This window comes from Pinus tabuliformis, chromosome 3_1, assembly GCF_031772625.1.
Source record: "Pinus tabuliformis cultivar Carrire ecotype Pingquan chromosome 3_1, CPIR1, whole genome shotgun sequence".
Taxonomy (NCBI): domain Eukaryota; kingdom Viridiplantae; phylum Streptophyta; class Pinopsida; order Pinales; family Pinaceae; genus Pinus; species Pinus tabuliformis.
The window spans coordinates 446,286,872-446,309,662 of record NC_142301.1 but is presented as its reverse complement, the minus strand read 5'-3'; positions in this window follow the sequence as shown (position 1 = coordinate 446,309,662).

Here is a 22,791-nt window from a genome sequence, read left to right as displayed (position 1 = left end):
TTTTAGTAGAGCAAACTTGTACGAAGTGTCACGTGTCACTGTTTCGACCTTAGTACCTAAAACTGATACACAGAAAACTAGAGGCCATCCCCTTTCTGAAAATTCATACGAGATTTCAATCTGATGCTCCAAACAAAAGTTATGTTGATTTTCCCCAGGTCACCTGTTTGGAATGTAATTCGGGAGTCTACAAACATGCCAACTTCCTCAGATCATATCTCCGCAAATATCGTGAGAAAAGTTCTGAAATTTGGACACAAAATTCAAAACTATTTCGGCCCAAATGGGTTTTTTTTTAGCTTATGAAACGTCGTAGAAAAAAGGTTATAGAAAAAATGGTACAATGACCTGTTTAGAGTAGCAAAACCCTAGAATCCAAAGCTTTGATATCAAATATGAAACCAACTCACAAAAAGATAGAAAAGATAGATGAATGCCTCAGAAATAAGCCTCTTCGGGGGGGCAACCTCCTTTACATTACACAAATGGACAATTCTTAGATGATTCAAATGACAAAACCTCCTTTCTATATATAGGAGTCTACGGGGTCACAATATAACCAAGCCGACCTAATAATAATAATATAAAGGCACAATAATAACAATATGGGGACAATTGGGGCACAATAATAACAATAAGGGATACAATGACAATATTAATTTGGGGATCACTAATATTATAGGGACCTAACATCTACCATGCTATACCACACTTCTTACATAGCTCTTCAAATTCTTTCTTGCAAAATTCTCCACTGTTATCTGTCCTTAGCACCTTTATCTTCTTCTCTGTCTGGTTTTCGACCAGAGCCTTAAATTATTTAAACCTGTCAAAGACTTCAGATTTCTTCTTGAGGAAATATATCCATGTATTCCTTGAGAAGTCATCTATAAATGATACATAGTACACAAACTTACCAAGTGATGGAACCTTCAAAGGTCCAAACACATCACTGTGCACAAGCTCTAATATCTGTTTTGCCCTCTTACCACCAGAGGGGAAACTCACCCAATTCTGCTTTCCATATACACAATTTTCATAGAAATCAAAATCCAGAGAGCTATTAGTCATACCTTATACCATACCTTTACCATGAAGTATTCGAAGGCTCTTCTCTCCAATATGTCCAAGCCTTTGATGCCATAGCATGATCTTTTCTCCAGAGACCACTAGATATTATGCTCCACTTTCAAGAACCACAAAATTGTTGCACCCATCAATAACAGTGCTTCCTTGTAGCTTGTACAGAGTTCCAATCCAAACTCCCTGCATCAATATGAGTGCTCCCTGAACCATTTTGTAGGTATCTTTCTCGAATGCTGTTATTACACCTGCATCATCCAACTTTCTTACATAAATCAGATTTCTGGCTAATTCAGGAATATGCATCATCCACCTTGCAACTTCAACTTTACTTTTCCACAACCAATGATTCTATCCTTCCTATCATCCCCCAAGAAGACATCATCACCATCTTATTTCTCATACTCGCAGGACCACTCTCTATGGGGAGTGAAGTGAAAGGATGCACCTGAGTCAATCAACCATGCCTCATGATCTACATGTGTATTTGAAGAAGAAGCCAATTACACATCCCCACCTTCATTTGAGGTGGTTTTCACCTCTGCAGAAGGAGCATCATCAAATCCCTTTCCTTTATCAGGAGCTTTAGATTTACAGTCCCTTTTGTAGTGCCCTTCCTTTCCGCATTTCCAACACACCCTTACAAATTTTCCCGGAGATTTAGATCTCCCACTCGAGGACTTATTTTTGTTTATGTTCTGGGACCATCCTTGTACAGACACTCCTGTTGGTTTAGTACCTGGTTCTACTATGACCCACTGATCTTTATCCACCAATAAATCCTCCATCTTGAGTTTCCACAACTCAAAATTCACAGGGGCTTCACTCAATGAACCTCTGACATATCACGTGCGTTCGTGGCATATTAAACAATACCCTTAATTTTAATACATATTGGAAAATACCTCTAAACATCACATTATTTAACCCCCTACCAATACAAACCCAATACACCTTTCCAATTTAAAAACCCCTACTTTCACTAGATATTGTAGGTATCCATTTTTTCATTAACATTTTTTATACTCCTTTATATTTTTTCATTTAATTTGGACTCCATTTTTTATACTTGCTAATATAAAACTCTCTGCCCTCTATATATCCCCCAATATATTATGTCATTTTTTCCTCAATAAATATACCCCAATATGAACCCACGTGGTATGGTATTTCTCCCCAAGTGAAGCCCCTGTGTCAAAACTCTGACCATTAAATTTCACAATCTTTATCTTTCCACTGCTCGCCATCTTCTTTCACCACCATAATTGATCCCACAGATCTCCCATTGAACAGGGTCTACCATAGGCTCGAGCAAAGCCCCTTAGCAGCAAAGGCATCCCCTTGAAGGCAAAAAAAACTCTGATACCAAATGTAGGTTTTAACCCCATACAAAAATTACCTGCATATGAATTCTAAAAAACAGAAAATAAACAAAGGTGAGAGCATAACACATAAAAAAAATTACACAGAGATTTTCCCCTGGATCCCAAAACTAGGACTACCATATTGATTTTTCATTTTATTCCTTTCAATGTTACAATACATATATATACATAACGAAGCATCCATAAACCCAAATCCATTAACCCTGGATTAGAAAATAATCGTAGTTCCCTTGACTGGATCTACAAAATACCATGGACCGAAAACCATCGTGCCTAAAACCATAGTTAGGTCTGCCCACCTAATATAGGGTCCAATTTTTTTTTCCCGGGGCACTACCTCGGACCCCATAGAGTGGGGCGGTCACCGCCCCCCCCCCTCTCAAACCCCCCATATAGGGGGGGGATAGCGCCCCACCTATGACCCCCTGCTAGTCATGGAAAGAATATCACACAACCTAGCACAGAGTAATGGAGACAATATTAATACAAGATTAACCCTTAGGAATTATAACAAATAGACCTAGATACAAATTATACATGCTGAAACTAAATTGATTTCATGAAGACAAAGCAAGAACAATTCATACGTCCATTTCGAGAGGTTAAATGGTTAATGGATGCAATTATAGACAATTCCTTGAGCTCCCTTATGTGTCAAACTAAAGTCACTCTAAACCCTCCAAGATTCCAGTTGGTTGAGGTAACTCGAAAAACAAGAATGGTTGTAGATTAGGGATAAGCTTGCCAACTACCTTATGTGGTTGGCAACACGATGAAACTCCTATTATTGAGCACATCCCATCCAATGTTATTTTTAGTTGGTAGCATTTAATGAATATAAAAACCAACAATACATGCATGGTATAGTTTTAACAAAAGTGTATGCTAAATAGTGTTATCAAATGTGATATACTACACTCGTTTCTTGGCCACTTTCATGATCTATATCAACACATCCATTCCACATGTGTTAAACCATTTACAAGTCTTCAACATATATTCAAAGTTCTCCTTATCATATGTCAATCATGCTTTATAATCCTTGCTATATGACATTGGCATGTGAACTTCATTGTATGATCAACTTAGATATTAAAGATTTCATAATCAATGTGATATAGTAAGGAATGTTGTTGGGTTAATCACCAAAACACCCTTTTATAAAAAATAAAAATTTGTTATAAATTTGCGAATAATATGAGTAGGCCAACAAAATAAAAATAAGCAATGAACCTTATAACACCATTCTCTTTCACATCTTATTCCTTTAATTGTTAACATTTTCTTTTATTAATATGAATCCAATATGAAACTTTGAAGAAGTGAATATAGTGTTTGCAAAAATCCCCTTTTTATATAGTCTTAGTTGTCATAAGTTTGATTTGAAGGAGCATCATAGCCATTTTCAACTTTCAATAGGATCAATCATAAGGACATACACAACATATATTTGTGATACAAAACTTCTTATAACAACTGTTACACATTGAAATATAACATAATTACATATTAATCTCCTTATTACACGAAGGGAGAGGGGACCGCACCTACAATGTTTTAGTTAGGATTTGATTTTTAATTTTTTTTATTCTTTGTTTTCACTGAGGGGAACTTATAAAATGTTGCAATTATTTGTGCCTTTTCAAGTAGGTGACTCAACATTCTGATGATTCCATAGGGAGGTCTATGAGAAACATAATAGAACTCAGGATCTTTGGGATCAAATGAATACAAATTTCAGTAGTGAGAGAGGGTATGAAAGCTGTCATATGGGAGTAGGAAGCAAGGGACACGATAAATTGAAAAAGTTATAATTTGTAATGTTTTTGTGTAGAGGAATGGATGAGGAAATGACCAGTAGCAAAGTAGCATCATCTTGCAAACAAACAAAAAGTCATCATCTTTTCCTATTTGAAAATAACTTTGTTGATCAAAGGTAAAGGTGTTAGCATAAAAAATTGCATAGATTACAACATCTATCAATCATACCAGAGGTAGTTCAAACTGCAAGAAAAATATAACTGTACTAAAAAACCACTGATGCAAATAAAAAGGACTAAAACAGAGTAATGTAAGACATAAAAGGAGCAAAAGACAAAAAAATTAATTAAATACTAAACAAAACAAAAAGGTAAAATAGAGCTATGTGAAATGAAAGAAAGAAACAAATAAATGACTAGAAAACAAATAATTGAAAACAAAATGGATGTGTGTTATCACCTAAAAAGTGATCACCTAACCATTTTCCTCTAGGATGATTGAAATATGCCATGTAGTACGGTTTTATACATTAAAACCCACTTTCACTATATGAAATACGTTAGAAAACCATTTTTTCTAAATTATTTCTATTTATTAATTTACCCACTTGAAAAAAACCTAGAAATTATTTATTTAATTTCATATTTTTACCCATTTAGTGAAAATAATAAAAAATATTTTTGCTCATCCGTAAGAATAGTTAAAGAAACCATTATTTATCTATTATTCGTTATTTTCCACATTTGTCTCCCATGAAATAATTATTATTTCAATATTTAGTAATTATTTCTTCCACTTACCTTAACTATATCTTCTTAAAGTAATTAATAAACCATTTTGATTTATTAATTACTTTAACCACTTTTCTTAATTAACTCAATTAATCACTATTTTTTGAGTTAGTTCACTAAATAAATATTATTTACCATTTCATTAATCTTTTCCTCTCCTAAATATAATAAAATACTCAGATGGTTAGATCTTGATTTGGTCTAATAATATTTTATTGTTTGACTTGATCTAGATCTATCCTCACATTTTGTAATTTAAACAAAGAGGTTTTCCCCTCACTACTTACACATGATCATTATCATCGTTGTCACACGGTTCGTTTGTTTACAGAGCTTCCACTGTGAGTTCAATTTTTATTTTCTTTTTGTGCAACCAAGAGAGAGAGATAACCAACAAAAGCATAGGGATATCAAAATAACCCTCCCATGGAGGAGGAATTCAGAGACCCATATCCATGTTATTCTCCTCAAGTGACCATAATTAATAAAAAAATCATTCCTTTCCATTAGGTGTTCCATCTACAACTTTGGTATATATCTTTGGATCTTGTAAGTTTCTTTTACAGGTTTCTAACAATTTTATGCAAATCTTAGGATTGAAGCTGAAGATTTTTGGGTTTCAACATATTTTTCTATTTTTATCTTCTTGTTAGGTGGATACGTCACCAACTAGAAAAATTAAGATTTTGGTACGTCAATCCAAGATTTTAAACCTAACAAATGGCGACTCCACTGGGTCTTTGTCGTCAACAAATGGCGATTCCCCTGTGCTAAATTTACAGATCCCTCATGATTATGTTTTATTTTTATTTTTCTCTCTTGATGACTTCTATTTTTAAGTATTAGTGGTTTTTTGCAAAAAAACATTTGTTTTTCTGTTTGCATCTCCATTTCGCAAGTTATAGGTACCAACCGCACAGGAGGTGGAAAAATATGTTTCAATCCTTAGAGAAAGATCTTCCGCAAACCTAACAAACCTTTGGGAAGAAAACTTACGGTGGCCAATGCAGGAATATGGAGACAACCTGCGTTATAACACAAGAATAAGCCAAATTTCTGCACTGCAACTTTTCTTGCTTTTTCCTTTTTTTTTTTCTCGGGTACAATTCTATATGTATGTTAGGATGGTTTTTACTTGTATTGTAAATTTTCCTAAGGCCATGATCTCCTCACATTCCCTACTTTAGGAGGAAGGAAAATAACCCTTTAGGGTTTGGAGTACACCTCCACCACATTAAAGGGGTTTTTGCTGAGTTAGGAGTCTTCTGTCCAGAGCTGTAAACCACTAATTTTTTTTCAGAATTAGCCTCTATTTTAGACTTTTGTTAGAATTATAAATTTAATTTGAGCCCCACCTAAGCCTTTTCTCCATACTCCCTTACAATCTTCATTATTTGCATATTTTCTTTAGTTGGTTGTTTGCTGCCATTTTTAGCCTAGATATCAAACTTTCTTTGCTGGTCTTTTCTACATAAAGTAGTCTTATAGACCTCATATCCCAACCCCATTTGGAACTTGATATTTTTTAACCATTTCCTTGCCTTGTTTTTGCCTTTTTATGTTTCTTTTTAGCCTTTTTTGGGTGGGCATTAGAGTGTCTTTGGAGCTGTCTAGATTTGTTGTTCATTTAAATTTAATTTACTATTCTATCATTTACTTTCCAACAACACTTTTTTACTTCTTATGAAAACCAATGAAATTTCACACCTTTTCACACACACCACACCATAAAATAACAAGTGCTTGGTTATGAATCCCAAGCCAAGACAATTAAAAGAAACCACATAATTCTAAACCAACATAGATTTAGGTCGTGACTTGGGAACTAGGAAAGACAATCTAATAGCTAGGTTAGGGTTGGTGGGGTAGGAATCCCAATAACTCCCACCAATCACATTACATTGATACATAGTGGTTGTCCAAATAAAGTTCTTAAAATCCTACATCATCCAACAAATGAAAGCTGATGCTATGTAGAAACCCATTTAAGAGGGGGTTAAACTTAGGCAAAGGATATTGGTGGTTCCCCTTGAGGCCACCCAACTCTTGGTAGGGAATCTAGGTTTGTGAATCCCACCTAGAAGCTCAAGATTCACTCATCCTTGTTGGCCAAAGGTAACCATAGTTGCCTTTCCTAGGATAAAAACACCCTATAGGTGGTGGTTGTGGGAAGAAACCATAACTTTACCCTCACCTTTCACTCAACACCTATGCTTGTAGACTTGAGATCCTGCAAGTAAGAAGTTGCTTGGAAGGTCATCATAAACATGGACTAGGATTTTTTTGAGGTGCCGATAACCTTTAGGCTAGGAGTCATTTTTCTCTTTATAGGATGAGTTTGCTTGAATTAGAATAGCGGTAAATTATGTTAGCTTACACATTGTACCATTGCATGTAGTGTTTGCATTCTCGCTACTGTTCTTTTTCTACATAATTCTCCTTTAGCATTTAGTGTTCTCTTGTCTTGACATCATTTCACCCCTAGGTGTTTTTCATAGAGACTCTGCTGTATTCTTCCTCAGTTTCCATTAGGACATCCATTAACCTGTCCTAGACGAGTCAGGGTTTCTCTCCCTAGTCCACCTTCGAACTCTAGTCTTTCTGATTGATCCAGTTCTTTCTTAGATTCTGAGTCCTCTCAACCCTAATCCACTACCATGTTTGGTGTCAACTATTGCAATAATACTCATCCCAAAGCAAGCATAAATAACAAAGGAAATGCTCAAGTTCCCCCTTTTGGAGGTAATGTTGGAACCTCACACGGAATGAGTGTCAATAAAACATTGCTTCCCTATATGGTCAATTTGAGTCTCCTTGATTTGAACCATATCATTAATGATCCTCTTCACCGTGATCCTAATTGGCCAACCATACAAACCAAGCTACTATATGGTATTCCCAAATTCGAAGGGAAATATGGAGAGGATCCCACTAATCACATTCAACCTTTTCACATGTGGTGTTCCTCTAACTCTATAATTATAGAGGATTCCATTAATTTTCACCTCTTTCAAAGAACCTGTTATCACCTAGAACTACAGTCACATGTATATAATTTTTGTCCAAAGTTCACTGTCAAAAATTGGTGTCAAATGGGTTTTGTCTTATGTTTCTTACTTAGGGGTCACGTTTATAAAGGGTCTTGATGTGAATCATTATCTAATACTATTGGTTATCCTCCATCATGATTGCATAAGCCATGTCTTATCTTGTGCATGTCACTGGTCCATTTTCGCAGCGCAGTCTTATTGGTTGATTTTGCAGCGCAATGATGTTTTAGCCTTTTCGCAGCGTGTCAGCATCCAGCCATTTTGCAGCGCATTTTGCTAATTTATAACTATCTGCGCTACGAAATCGCAGTTTCAGGCATTTTGCAGCGCAGATTCCTAAAGGGTCACATCTGGGGATGAGTCATTGTCTCTGTCCGGTTATTGTCAGTTGGCGTACCTCCCAAACACTTATGATCCATCACTCCACCAATAGATCCATAGGCATGCACATAAAAATCATTCTAACGGTTTTGTCATGCATGAATGTTTTATGATGTTTGTAAATGATGCATAAAGTGGCCAGCTTGTGTGATAAGATATTTGAATTGCAAATGAGCCCGAGTTCAAACGAGCCCGAGTTTCTTTTTCAAGAGAGCCTGCGTTCTAAAATTTTTTGAATTTTCCATTTGAGTTGAAGCTGGTGGTGATTCTCTGTGCAAAAATTTTCGAAAGCGGAATGGAGAGGAAGGAGCATCGGTCTGGAAGATGTCACAGAACAGAGCCTGAAGGATTGGACCTTGCATTAAGAGATGAAGGTGTTAGGAAATCTTTCAAGGATGCTGGCTGTTGGAATTTCTGTGAGAAGCTACAGGGTGGCCATGCTGAGGTAACAAAAGAGTTTGCCTTGAACTTTACAGGTTTAAATTCTAAAGTATCTATGTTAGAATTTCAAGTATCTCCAGAGGCAATTGCTAATGTAACTGAAATTCCAAGAGGAGGGCAGGAGTGGTTTAAGAACTTTAAATTTGATTTGAACCCCTGCAAAGAATTTCTTAAAGAGGCATATGTGAATGAGGATTTAACAAAGGCTATACCTAGAAATTATGTTAAAGAACACTATGCCCTTCTGCTTACTGGTATTCAAAAGTATTTAACCTGTGAGGGTAGATATAACAAGGTTTACTCCTATCACTTTAAGTTGTTATTGCATTTTACTGGTAAAGCCTCTATAGATATTCCATTTTACTTGTTTCGTAGTCTCAGCAAAATGTGTGATAAAGTTCAATTAAGGAAGGATGACTGCGAGACATCATTATTTCACCATGGTCTAGTCAAACTGTTAGTGCTGGATGGTCTTCAGAAGATTGGTAGGGATTGGAATTCTTTCATCTATATGGCTGGTTTCCAGAGTAAGACATGCCTCACCCCACAGCCGGTTAGAGAAAGAGAAGAATCAGTGGAGGAACCTACAATAGCTGAGCTTAGAAAAGAGGCTAGGGATAAAAATAAAACCAAGTCTCAGTTGAAAAAACCAGTAAAGCCCTTGGTTCTTAAAGAGCCACCTCAGCCATCATCAAAGGAAAAGGTTAAGCACAAGAAAGATGTACCTGGATCAAGTGGGTCTGAAAGAGTATCAAGAGTTAAAACAAGGAGTCAATTAAGCAAAGAGAAGGGAAAATCAGTAGCTGTTGAGGAAAGTCCAATATCAAAGGCCAGCTTAAGTGATTTGCTTGAGGCCATTGAGTTTGAGCAGGTAGAACCGGTGCATGTTGAACCCATGCATATTGATTTGACTAAATCATCACCAGAGAGCACTAAGAAATCCAAAGCTTCGAAGAGACTAAGGTTTGATGAACCTAGTGAGGAGTTTATTTTCAAACCACGAAGGCCGGTTACAAGGAAACAAGTTAGAGAAGCTGAGAAAGTGCATAAAGGAGAGAAAGTTGTAAAGATGCCCAGAACAGAGGTAATTGAAGTATTGTCCAAAACAGTGGAGGCAGTCAAGAATAAAGACAAGAACAGAAAAGTTATTATTTCCCAAGGAGGAAATGTTATAGCCATAAAGAATCAAGCGGGGACAGCAAAAGATGAAATTGCCAAAGCAAAGAATGTCATTAGAGAGCGTGCAGTCAGGTATGCCAACTATCGAAGAGCTGTGTTAAAGGGTAGTAAAAACCTAGTGAGTCAAGTGGATTCAGTGGCTGATGTGTATACATGGACAGTTCCAGCTATTAAAAAAGCTAAATTCATCAGAAAAATGAACATGACTCTAAGAGCTGAAAACAAAGCCCTGAGGAGGGAGATTGCAAATTTAAAAGCACAGCTAGGTTAACTAGCTGCTCATTGATGGTGAGAGAGGTCATTTTTTTTTTTTTAATTTTGGCAAATTTTGTTAAAGCTCCATTGTTTTGAAGACATATAGGTCTCTGCCACCTGTAAAGAAGATTTAAAAAATTAGAAGTTCAAGCAAAAGTTTCCTTACTGCAAATACACTCTGTTTTAGCAAAAACAGCAGTTTCGTAGCGCGCTACGAAACTGCTGTAGGTGCTGTTTTTGGATGAAGACAAACAGTTCAATGGTAAGATCAGCAAATTTTTGAAGGAAACACCTAAGGAGCATAAGGGAGACCACATGAGGCTATCCTAGCCATTCAGATAATGACAAGTGTGCCTTTTTGTAAAGGTGAAATATTTTGTCTCAAGTTAAAACTTTTATAAAGGTACTTTATGACCAGTTAGGGTGTGGTAGAAATGGCATACGAGGAGTATTGTTTTGGTTTATACACATGTCCATTAACGAAGCCTCCAACACAGCTGAAATATGGTGATGCTCATAAATTTTGGGGTATTAAAGAGCTGGGAACATGTTGCTTAACTTTCGAAGGATGGTGGAAGACAAGGACCGGAAAAACAGGGGTTTGTTCTTATGATCAATGAACCATCAGCGCATTCAGTATCCAATGCTAACCTTGTTCATTGCATCCACTTCTCAGTTATCTCGGCCAAACTGAAAGGAGACAGGTGTCCAAGAGAAAAGAAGGATCATGATACGAGGAAGATAGAATTAGATATGTAGTTTAATTAGCACTCTTTGTAATTATAGTCAGCACTTGATGTATTTAATGAATTAGTTAATTGATAGATATGGGTAATTAGTAATAGTCTTCGAGCTCCCCTCATGCTGGAGGAGGAAGCTCATAGTGGTTAAGATTGTATCTCTATATATAGATCAGACTTTGATGTAATGAGGGTTGGATGTTTTGGAGAAGTCTGTTTTTGGTTTATGTATAAACAAGTTTCAGTAATGCAAATGACTGTGTTTTCTTCTCAGGATTCACAATGGATCTTTTTGTTCAAATGTGTGATGGTATTCTTTCTTTAAGGTTCTTTTACAGTTTTGTTAATGCATAATCACTCAGAACTCATGAATCATGCTCTGACTTCCTGTATGCCTTGAAAAACGGTGGTTTCAAAGTTATGTTTGAACATATAGATGTAAAGTGCCCTGATTTCTATGAAAAGATAGTGTTTTTGTTTGCTGAGATATGAGAGACTCCATAAGCCCAATGGGAATCAATTCAATGTTGTCCAGCCAGCTTATTTTTCATGTGTCTTATAAGAGTTAGCCATCTTTTCTTGTCATTAGTCAATATTCATAATCTGTGAGAGAGCCCTCTCAGACTAGGGAGGCTAAGCCTTAGTCTAAAGCCTGGTTTGAAATAGTTACACAGAACCTTGCTGATTGGCAGCCTTCAGTGTTTGATTTTGTGATAACTGAACCCTCACTAGTGTTTCCATGAAATGGTATGTAGAAAAACCTTGTGCATCCCGTAAAGTATTTTCAACCCTTTGTTATAGACATTTTTGTGCCTATCAGCATGGAGCATGAAATGTCAATAATCTGAGGGATCTAAAGTCCCTAAACATGTTGTTCTTACCCTTAGAGGAACAAGGTCTGCAAACCACAGCACTGAAAATCAGTTCTCCACCTGAAAACACTCAAAAACAGGCTATTTCTGGATCATGTCAGCTGCTCCACTGAGCATCTGCGCTGAATGTCAATTGCTCCTCCTTGTACCTGCGCTGAAGGTCAAAATTAATGAAGGCTACCTGCGCTGGGCGAGATTGGCCAAGTGGCACAGTCATTCTGCAAGGTGTCAACTGCCCAGGAAGCTTCCAAACTGACACTTGGGTCAAGGAATTCGCCTAGTGATGAGTAAGAGGGTCTTGAACTCCAAGTGGAAGCAAGATTCTCCAAGTGGACTCAAGAACTGAAGATTAACTAAAGTGGGAGAGGACACAAGTCAGCTTCAGGCCAGTCTCAAGATGACTCATCCTTTCTCCAAAACCCTATATATAGATCTCTCTCATGAGGTCTAGGGAGGCTGGAATTTTGTGCAAGTAAGGAAGTGCTGTTGGTTTGAGAACAGAGCTATTGGGTGTTTTGCTTGAAGGAGGTGAAGAGGAGATTTCTTTCAGCTGGGAGGTGTTGCTGGATTGGGGCCTATTATGGTTGTAACTCTCTCAGAACTTTACTTCTATTATTAATAAAGCTTTGAGATTCTTCTATATGCATGTATCTTGATGATGAATTGATGCTTGTATATTTGGTTTATGCTAATCCTTAGATCGATTATGGATGCATGCTTCTTGTAGTTTCCTTTTCTTGTGCTTTTACAGGATCTGTGTGTAGCTGGGCCGGTGAAAGGGCAAGGAGCTAGGAGAAAGCAGCAAGGAGTGAAGACTGGATCGACTATTAGCGCAAGATAACGGTTAGTAGATCATCCTTTTCTTCCCTCTCTCATCTCATAAAGAAGAAACTTTTCATAGCTTTGCATTCAGTTGTTGCTAAGGTACTATCACCCTTAGAGTGGGATAGAGGCATTCTGCATTAGATACTTTTCCCCCCAACAAATTGGCGACTCCGCTGGGGAACATATCTTGTTGGTTTGTTGTGTTTCTTGCTATTCATTTCATAAACAAGGAGAGTACCGAATCGAACTGTGTTTGAATCCATCAAATACAAAGTAGAGGGCAACTACTCTGGCTCAGTTTCTGAGCAAGTTTATGATTTGAAGAGCTGATCCACAAGGACTCTAATAAGCTCTTAGTGATAGCTTTTCATCCTCCTTTACATCCCTTAGTGTTTCCTTGACTGATAGCTTCTGATTTGAGCAAAAACTGTGAATTTTTGAGCAATCTGTGACCCGGAAACCAAGACGGACGAAAGTCTCATTCTTCAGTGCAGGCTGTACAAAGGCAGTCTGCATTTCAGCGCAGTTCCCGAAGGGGCTACCTGCGCTGAAGGTCAAACAGGCAGTGTTACACCTGCACTGGACCAGTCTTGGCTTGAGCTACTGGGGTTTCCTGCTGTGTCTTGCCTTGTTTTCACTGTTGTTTTTGCAGTTTGCTGCCAGTCAGTAGGCCTATCTGAAACCATCTTCCTTTGTCATTATTCCGCCTCAGTTGTGTAAAGAAACTGTATTTGTTCTTTTGTATTTCTTGTGTCATTTACAGTTTCCCATAACGAAAGTGAACCAGTCTTGCATTGACCTCTTAGATCTAGACCTCTGATTAAGTGTCGTTCTGATCTTAAGAGTTAGTTTATTTGCTGTTCATAGCTGATTGAGTTTGTCGCTTTCGTTATATGGTTTGGATTTATAAATTTCTAAGTGTCGAAACAAGTGAATCGTAAAGGTGTCTTTCGATTTTTGGACAAACTTGTTTTCTTTCGCTTGAAATTGAATTCAAAGTTATACAACAGCTTTCTTTTTGCATTTCATCAACATTAAGAAAGAGAAAAGAAATACTTGCATTGTGCATGTGCATTATGACAGTTTGCATGTTGATTTAGGAAAATGCATTAGTGTGTGTTCTATGATCTGTGTGAAAAGGTGTTATCTTCCTTCTCCCTCAGTAGTTAAGGTTTTCAAAGTTGAAAGATTGAAAAGCTTGCTTATCATCTTAGATTGCATTCAGGAGTGTTTCTATACATCTCGTGGTGATCCATAAAGGCAAACTGCTAAACAAGATCAACCTTAAAATAAATTGAATTTACATAACAACGCATTGAAACATAACGCAAACATCTAGAGGTCTAAGCTAGAGACGTGTTCCGGCGTCGTTAAACGTGATATCTTAGCGTTGAGTGGTTGGGTGATTCCTCCACGGTGAAGCGATAAGTATCAATACGGACTTGTGCTCCCACGTACCGTCGCGTATATATTGGGAGACCCCTATAGGATCAAAGCCTTTATCCATAGGAAACCGTGTCGGCCGCCCTACTAATCGCAATGCAGTGAACACAGCATTCACGAAGATCGACCACTCGTACCGTAAAACGTATTCTGTGGTTTTGCGAAAGGTTTGGCACACCCTCTGCCTAGAACTCCAGAGCAGTTTCTTTTGGCCTTTTTCAAACTCTATAACTGAAAAAGTCCATCCGAGCATTTGTCACTTCGGGCTCGTTAAAACATCGAAGGAGACTAGAGTCATCTTTAGCTTTTTCTCGACTCTTAAAAAGTGAAAAAGCAAGTTGTGTCTAAGCGTCGTTATAAAATTTATTTTAAACGGAACATAATCACCTCCTATTCCCGCGTTGATCTTTAAGTTGAGAACATGGAACGCCCCAACCAAGGAACTTCACATGATGGAAATCCTGGTCCTTTCTCCTCTTGGGGGGAAGTTGGTGCGCCCCACATGGCCACATTGTCGCTTCCAGGACTAACAATTGGCCTGCCTGTTTGGCTATTCTCAACTAGTGTAGTTCAGAACACCATGGTTCCTGAGCAGTCGAGTCAACAGTTAGATGAGTCTAGAGCCTCCCACCAGCCTTCTACTTCCTCTAACCCTTCCTCCAATCCTTCATCTTCAAAAGGTAAAGCTGGCAAAAGCCAAGCTCCCACGGAGAAGAAGGAAAAGAAGAAGAAAGAGAAGAAGAAGAAGGAGCCTAAGGCGACTGGGGGCAAGCAAAAGACATCTAACAAAAACCCACACACAGCACAGACCAGGCCTAAATCGCCATGTGTCATATGTAGAGGAGACCATTTCCATAGAGATTGTCCCTGTATTCCCCGGATACTAAGGGACTGGTCCCCTCGATTGCACAATGCGGGAGCTTCAACCTCTGATAGTCAGGTTGAGTGCTTACCGTCAACCAGCGAAAGTGAAGGATCAAGACAAAAGGGGGGAGAAAAATCCCCCTGTAGACTGTGTGAAGGCGATCATGCCATCCACCGTTGTCCCTTCTTAGATGAAGCGAAGAGAGTTTTAGAAGATCGTCCGGTTTCACCGTTGAGACTTCCTCCTGGATACAAAAAACTCGTGCCAAGTCCTTCGTTGGTTGAAAACACAGCTGGCCCGCTCAAGTGGTCGGCTGAAGCGTCAGTCATTGAAAATGAACCTACTGAATCGAGACCAGACAAAAGTCTAAAGGTCGATACGATAGTTGACCCGGTTCTTCCTTCAGAGGTTTCATCCTCAAATGACACCGTCACTGAAGATTCATCTTCAAATGACACCCTCACGGAAGAGAATAAGGATGACACCATCCAGATTCTTTTCATCAACACAGATTCTGATGAGCATCAGGGCAATGCGCCCATTCCTTTATCGTAGGAAGGAACATCGTCAGGATCGTATCCGGCCGTGTATTCGGTCCCACCACCAAGCAACCTGGTTGTGTCCTTTGATTGGAACCAACTGGGCAGACCCCGGTTACCAGCCAGTATACCGTTCAGAATCATAGTCCAAATTTATAGAATGGTGATGGCTGGAACTATCATTGATGAAGGGGCATCTGTGAGTATCCTTTCCTCTGTTGCTTGGGAAGCACTGGGTTCCCCGGTGCTTTTGCCTGAGATAAGAAATCTCTCAGGCTTTGATAAAGGAACCAATCGACCATTAGGGATCCTCCCCAATGTGCCTATTACATTGAAAGGGAAGACCGTTAATATGAACGTGATGGTCGTTCAAGGACCCTTGGATTATAACCTACTCCTTGGACGTGACTATATATATTGCATGGGAGCTATAGTCTCCTCACTCTTTAGAGTAATGTGTTTTCCACACGAAGGAAGGGTGGTCAAGCTCGTAGACCAACTTTCATTTCCGGGATCACGCATCGCAAATAGTCAAATACCAATCCTCAATGGTCTATTTACTCAAGAAATGTCTCTACCCCCAGTCCTCCTTCCCGATGAATGCGAGTGATTCGGAAAGATAGGACTGGAACCCAGGGGGCATGCATCCTGGTCTGCTTCGGGCAGAGGAAACCTTGGGTATAGAGTAGAATTTCCGCGAGAGAATATGACTAGTCCGTACCCCGTCCGTGGATGGAAGAGGGGTTGTTCTAGAATAGGATTCTTTTGTCAAGGTTATGTGCTGGACGCGTTTTAGTCATTCACCATTGTCTACTATGGGAGACAGTGCCGAAGAAAGAGATTGATTTGCGGCAGCAAATAGAACCATCTTTGGGTAACCAGGAAGAGGCAAGCCTCACCCTTTAAAGAAAATGTTTTATCGGATAAGTAGGGGCAACCTTGAAATTTTACCTTATACCTGGGGGCATGCAACCTTTTGGAATGCAAGCAAGGGACGACTATTTATTTTTTTAAATTTTTAGGTCCTCCCTTTAAACCTGTAGGTCTAACCCTTTAAACTCGTAGGATTAGCCGTTTCCAAACTTGCATGAAGAAAGGATGAGAGGGAGCATAGCTTTGGTAAGGCGCAAGCTCTATAAAAAATGGGATCTTGCAGGAGACATTCTTATCTTATGACTGGTATATCGAGCAGTTTTAGCATAAAGTTCATGCTCGTTAAAAAATAAACGCAAGGTCCGAGTAGTTTTATCGTGGAATTTATGCTCGTTAAAAAATAGAAAAGCGTGAGCAAGGGTTCCACCAGAGTTCAAGCTCATTAAAAAATGAACCTTTCTCGGTAAATAACCATTGTGATCGTAAATTTATTAGCCATAAAAGCCTTGGTCGTGTTTGCACCTGCCACCTCCATTTCATTTGGCCAATCGTTCACCTCCATATGATTGTTTACCTCTTTTGAGGAACAGCTGCGAAGAGTGATTTCACTTAGCCATCCTTGTAACACTACCGAGATTGGAAAATTCCAACCTGTACCTAGAATCTGCTGCTATCCCTGTTTATCACTTGTTCCTCAAAAGACGAGTCTTCTTTGAGCTCTTTTCATCTGACTCGTAAAATATGAAAAGTTTGCCGAGTTTTGGCCTTCCAGCTCGTTAAAGTAACCGGAAGAGCTATCCCTCCTCTAGATTTTAATCTTTTTGGACCTGAGGGATTATTGCACAAAAAGGTCGAGCGCTTGTTTTATTCGGCTCGTTAAAGTTATCGAAAAATCATCCCTTTTGAATTGTTTTATACTTTTTCGGACTTAAGGGATTAGATGACGAAAAAGGAATTTTGGAGTTAACTTTCTGTATCTTTTCAGACTCTCTAAAAATGAAAAGGACCGAGTTGTCTTTGTCGCTAGACTCGTTAAAATGATTAAATAGCGACAAACTTGTCTTTAGACGAGAACGAGTTTCCCTATCGCTAGGCTCGTTAAAACATAGCGATGGGCTTGCCCGAAGGGCAGGTTATAGAACAAGCATATGTTATCCTCCTCAAGCTTGACAAAAATAAAGAGGTACTGGTCAGAAATGACTGGGGAAAAATTGGGAGAACCTCAAAGCTTAATGGTAGCAAGTCGCTCTTGAACATGACACTTTGTCCTCCGTACCACATTGGGTTGGGTTGTTTCATTCACCGGTCTCATCACCATGGTCCTCGCCAAACCATCCGTATTTGGGGTAATGCTACCAATCCATCACATTAGTGTCGTTATATGTTCAAGAGATGTGTTCAGAAAAAGTCAACCGTGTCCCATCCACTGCCATACATTATCCTTCATCCACCCATGATCGCCACCCTGAGTCATATCTCACAGACTGTTTTCACCTCCACTAAAATCATTAGCTCCGTTCCGTGTCACTGATGTGGGATTCATTAAGGCCCTCCTTTGACGGATCACTTCTTGTCGACTTCAGCTCATTATCCAAGAAGTTGATCTAGGAACAACCCCCCCAGTACTTTGAAGCTTGCATGCCTCAATGGCAAGTTTCTCACTTCCGGCGACAGGTATACATCAATGACCTTCGACCAGAAGATTTTGCGTGGTGTTCGATGCCAAGTCCTTTATTCACACCACGTGAATTGTACTGCAGTACCTTGAGGGTCATTGTCATTATTGGTGATTCCTCTCGCGCTTGTTAACGGTTTTCATTATTGACCGGTAATCAAGCGATGTCTTTCCATGTTCGACTTCAACGCAATTCTCACATGGATCGACCTGTACTTAGAGTGAAGATCGAACGAGATTGAAGACCCTGGATCTAGTTTCATCCATCCGGGCTGCGATATATATTCAAGAAATATAAAGACATTTGATATGTACATCGTTGCAGCAGATGATCATCCTACTCAAAGGATGATAATTTCAGCAGAGAATTATCAGTCTATCATCAGACGGTCGTCTGTTATATGTATCAAAATGACTTTATAACGCTGAGCATGGGAATGCCCGCCTCAGCTAGATCATGAAAGTAGAATGAAAAATAATGTATTGTATTGTATTTTATTGCAGGACACCTCTCAGCGATTGAATTAACTTCGGATCCTCCTAATAAAGCATTTCACCCGATAAACGACCTCATACTTTAGGGGGCAACTGTTATAGAAATTTTTGTGCCTATCAGCATGGAGCATGAAATGTCAATAATCTGAGGGATCCAAAGTCCCTAAACATGTTGTTCTTACCCTTAGAGGAACAAGGTCTGCAAACCACAGCACTGAAAATCAGTTCTCCACCTGAAAACACTCAAAAACAGGCTATTTCTGGATCATGTCAGCTGCTCCACTGAGCATCTGCGCTGAATGTCAACTGCTCCTCCTTGTACCTGCGCTGAAGGTCAAAATTAATGAAGGCTACCTGCACTGGGAGAGATTGGCCAAGTGGCACAGTCATTCTGCAAGGTGTCAACTGCCCAGGAAGCTTCCAAACTGACACTTGGGTCAAGGAATTCGCCTAGTGATGAGTAAGAGGGTCTTGAACTCCAAGTGGAAGCAAGATTCTCCAAGTGGACTCAAGAACTGAAGATTAACTAAAGTGGGAGAGGACACAAGTCAGCTTCAGGCCAGTCTCAAGATGACTCATCCTTTCTCCAAAACCCTATATATAGATCTCTCTCATGAGGTCTAGGGAGGCTGGAATTTTGTGCAAGTAAGGAAGTGCTGTTGGTTTGAGAACAGAGCTATTGGGTGTTTTGCTTGAAGGAGGTGAAGAGGAGATTTCTTTCAGCTGGGAGGTGTTGCTGGATTGGGGCCTATTATGGTTGTAACTCTCTCAGAACTTTACTTCTATTATTAATAAAGCTTTGAGATTCTTCTATATGCATGTATCTTGATGATGAATTGATGCTTGTATATTTGGTTTATGCTAATCCTTAGATCGATTATGGATGCATGCTTCTTGTAGTTTCCTTTTCTTGTGCTTTTACAGGATCTGTGTGTAGTTGGGCCGGTGAAAGGGCAAGGAGCTAGGAGCAAGCAGCAAGGAGTGAAGACTGGATCGACTATTAGCGCAAGATAACGGTTAGGAGATCATCCTTTTCTTCCCTCTCTCATCTCATAAAGAAGAAACTTTTCATAGCTTTGCATTCAGTTGTTGTTGAGGTACTATCACCCTTAGAGTGGGATAGAGGCATTCTGCATTAGATACTTTTCCCCCCAACACCCTTGCCAATGCCTTCTTATATTACTTCCAATTACCTATATGTTATGATACCAATGCCAAAATTTTCACTTCATTTAGTCAAACCTTTGTGACCCGCCTTTCCAATCATGTCAAGGAATGACGCAAGCAACATAACTTATGCAAAGCTCTGGAATTAGAAGATCGAGTTTACATGGATTGGTTTTTGTGATCCCTCGCACCAATTGGTAAAGATGTCACATCCCATTTCCATAAAAAAAATAAGAAGCCATTCAAAAGGCTTTGTAGTTTGATTTGACCTATGCTCAATTAGTTTACGTATATACCATTCTCCATGAGGGAGGCCTGGTGCTTCTTCTACATTGGGGGCATCTCACATTGCATATACTGTAATTAGATCAATATATTACCAAAAAACTTCCCCATATCTGAAAGGGTCCATGGGTTATGGCCAACCTCAGGAGGGGCCTAGTTCCACCTACACTTATCTTCCCCTTAATCCTTCATGATTTAACTCCTACCAAGGAATAAGTACTTCTTATGCATTTTCCCATCCACATCAATTGATACAAGGGCCAACTAGTACTCAACCTAGTTAGTAAAATGTTACAGTGAATCCATACTATCCTTATCCACCACCTAATTCTGCAACCCTAATGGCACTAACCCCATGCCTCAACCCCCTATGCCATAGCAACCACTGCTTCCAAAGGGTCAGGTGTACGCTCAACAAAATGTTTCTCTTCCCCCTAACCCCAAGAGGAAGAATAAGGGGAAGGGTAACCAAAACCAACAATATTAGGGAAACCAAGGAAACCAAGGTTGTCATCCTAAGGCCAACAAGGGTGATCAATCTAATACTACATCCCAACAACAAGGTGTATAACCCAAGAAGAACAAGGCCCTTCAAATGAACAAACCTTATGCATGTTGTTGTACATATGGACACCATACTTACGACTATCCTCTACTCCCTCGGATGTGCAAAGAATGGGAAGATCAAGAAGTTGCCTCTAGATGAAAGCAACCTATGCCTTCTTCTAACCCTCCCTCTTTGCAACCAACAATGCTCAGAAACCCTTTCGCTCACCTAAGATTTGTGGCCACCCAGGATAGTCAAAATCATTTTGTTTCTCCTTCTCATCAACCAGGGAATGGGTCTTACCAAATTCTCATAATAAATTATGAATAATTTAACCTTAAAACTTGGTTGCGCCAATATGATTCACCTCCTAAGAATTCATCCACAAATGCTTAATTTAAAGAATCTACAAAGCCTCTTTCATCACCCAATGGTAACTTATATATCCCTCCACCTAAGGTAGAGGTTTCGTAAAGAATCACCAAAGGTTGATTATGTCAAAATGCTTCCAACTACGAGGACACCCATACTTATAGCATAGTAGATGACTTGGAAACCTCTTGCTATCATGTCAACACTGGAAGTTCTCTAGACTTTCCCATCTCAAAGAAAGGCTCTACTATCAGCTTTGGGCATTGTGGACCCTTCACATGATCACATGATTGTATTTGACATCGAAAAGTCAGATCATCCTTGCCTTCCTCCCTCTATTTCGTTTTAGATATCAGTGTCCTTAAAGAATGCCATTCTCCAAGGATGTATTTTTGGCGAAGGCACATCCACTTGTATGATGCCTGTTAATGTCTGGAAGCAACTTGGTTCTCTTTAAATTTCTCCATAAACTATCACCATGCGTGCATATGATGGTTTCCCTTCACAATTTGTCGGTATGTAACAAAATTTCCCTGTCATCATTGTCGACAAGCAGGTCATGATTGATGTTGAATTCATCATTGCACCTCTTGATTATAACCTATTACTCGGTCGTAGTTCCATGTATGCTATGAAAGTAGTATCCTCTTCTATTTTTCATACCATGAACTTCCTTCATAACAAGAAGATTGTCACCATCGATCAGTTGAAATACTACAATCCTCAGTTTAAGACATCCCCTTAGAATGTCAGTTCTTTGATTGCAGGAAATAATTCAGTATCTTCCTTAACCAATATTAGTCAGGGAGTTTATAAATATTCTTCATTGTTTGGGGCATAATATGACCCACCACTTGTTCCTACTGAGCCTATCTCTTCCTATGTTCACATTCTTCAAGCATCACTAGTTTCTCAACAACTTGATACCTCTTCCCTAAAACTAGCTCAACAACAATTTACTACTCCAAACTCAGCTAGTGCTTCAGGAGGAGTTCCTCCTAGACACCATCAATTTGGCCAAATTCCTTTATTGTTCCCACCACTAGGAATAGTCACCACTCCTATGATGGCTATGCTGATTTTGGCCAAATTTACCTTGGGGATTCCAGTATGGTACATTTATCCTCCCCAAAACATCTTTCCTGATCAACTCAAAGCTTACATAGATTTTAAATCGGTACAACCAGTTCCCACCGCCCCTACCACTGCTTCACTTCCATTGCAACCTAAAAATGAATCTACCCTTGTCGTGAAAGAAATTGGTGAGGGGGGAAACCTCGAAAAATAATGGGAAAAGATAAGGCAACCAAAGTGTTGATAAATTTAGGGCATTAACATTAGGTGATTTCTCTTCGATTGGTGACTACTTGTGAATGATTTTTATTCTTATATTAGAATCTTTTTCTTGTTATATTATTAGTGTTCTTCTTCATCAAACAGTAACAAATGCATGAAAATAAATAGACAAGAGACACAGAATGTAGGCTATGAGCTAGGGCCAAAAAATCTCACTCTTTGAGAGGAAAACCCGCACAAATTATTCTTATAGAGATTCCAATTGACGAATACCAAGACCAAGACCCTTGACCTATTATCCAATTCGAAGACCAAGACACTGGCTCTCTGACTATCTTCTCCTTCCTCCTTTCAGTTCCTCTTACGCATTGAGATCATCTCCTTTCTGAGCATAATGTGATATTAACGAACTATAGACATAATTGAGATGGAACTGAACCATATCATTGTATTGTCACCAAAATGTCCTTA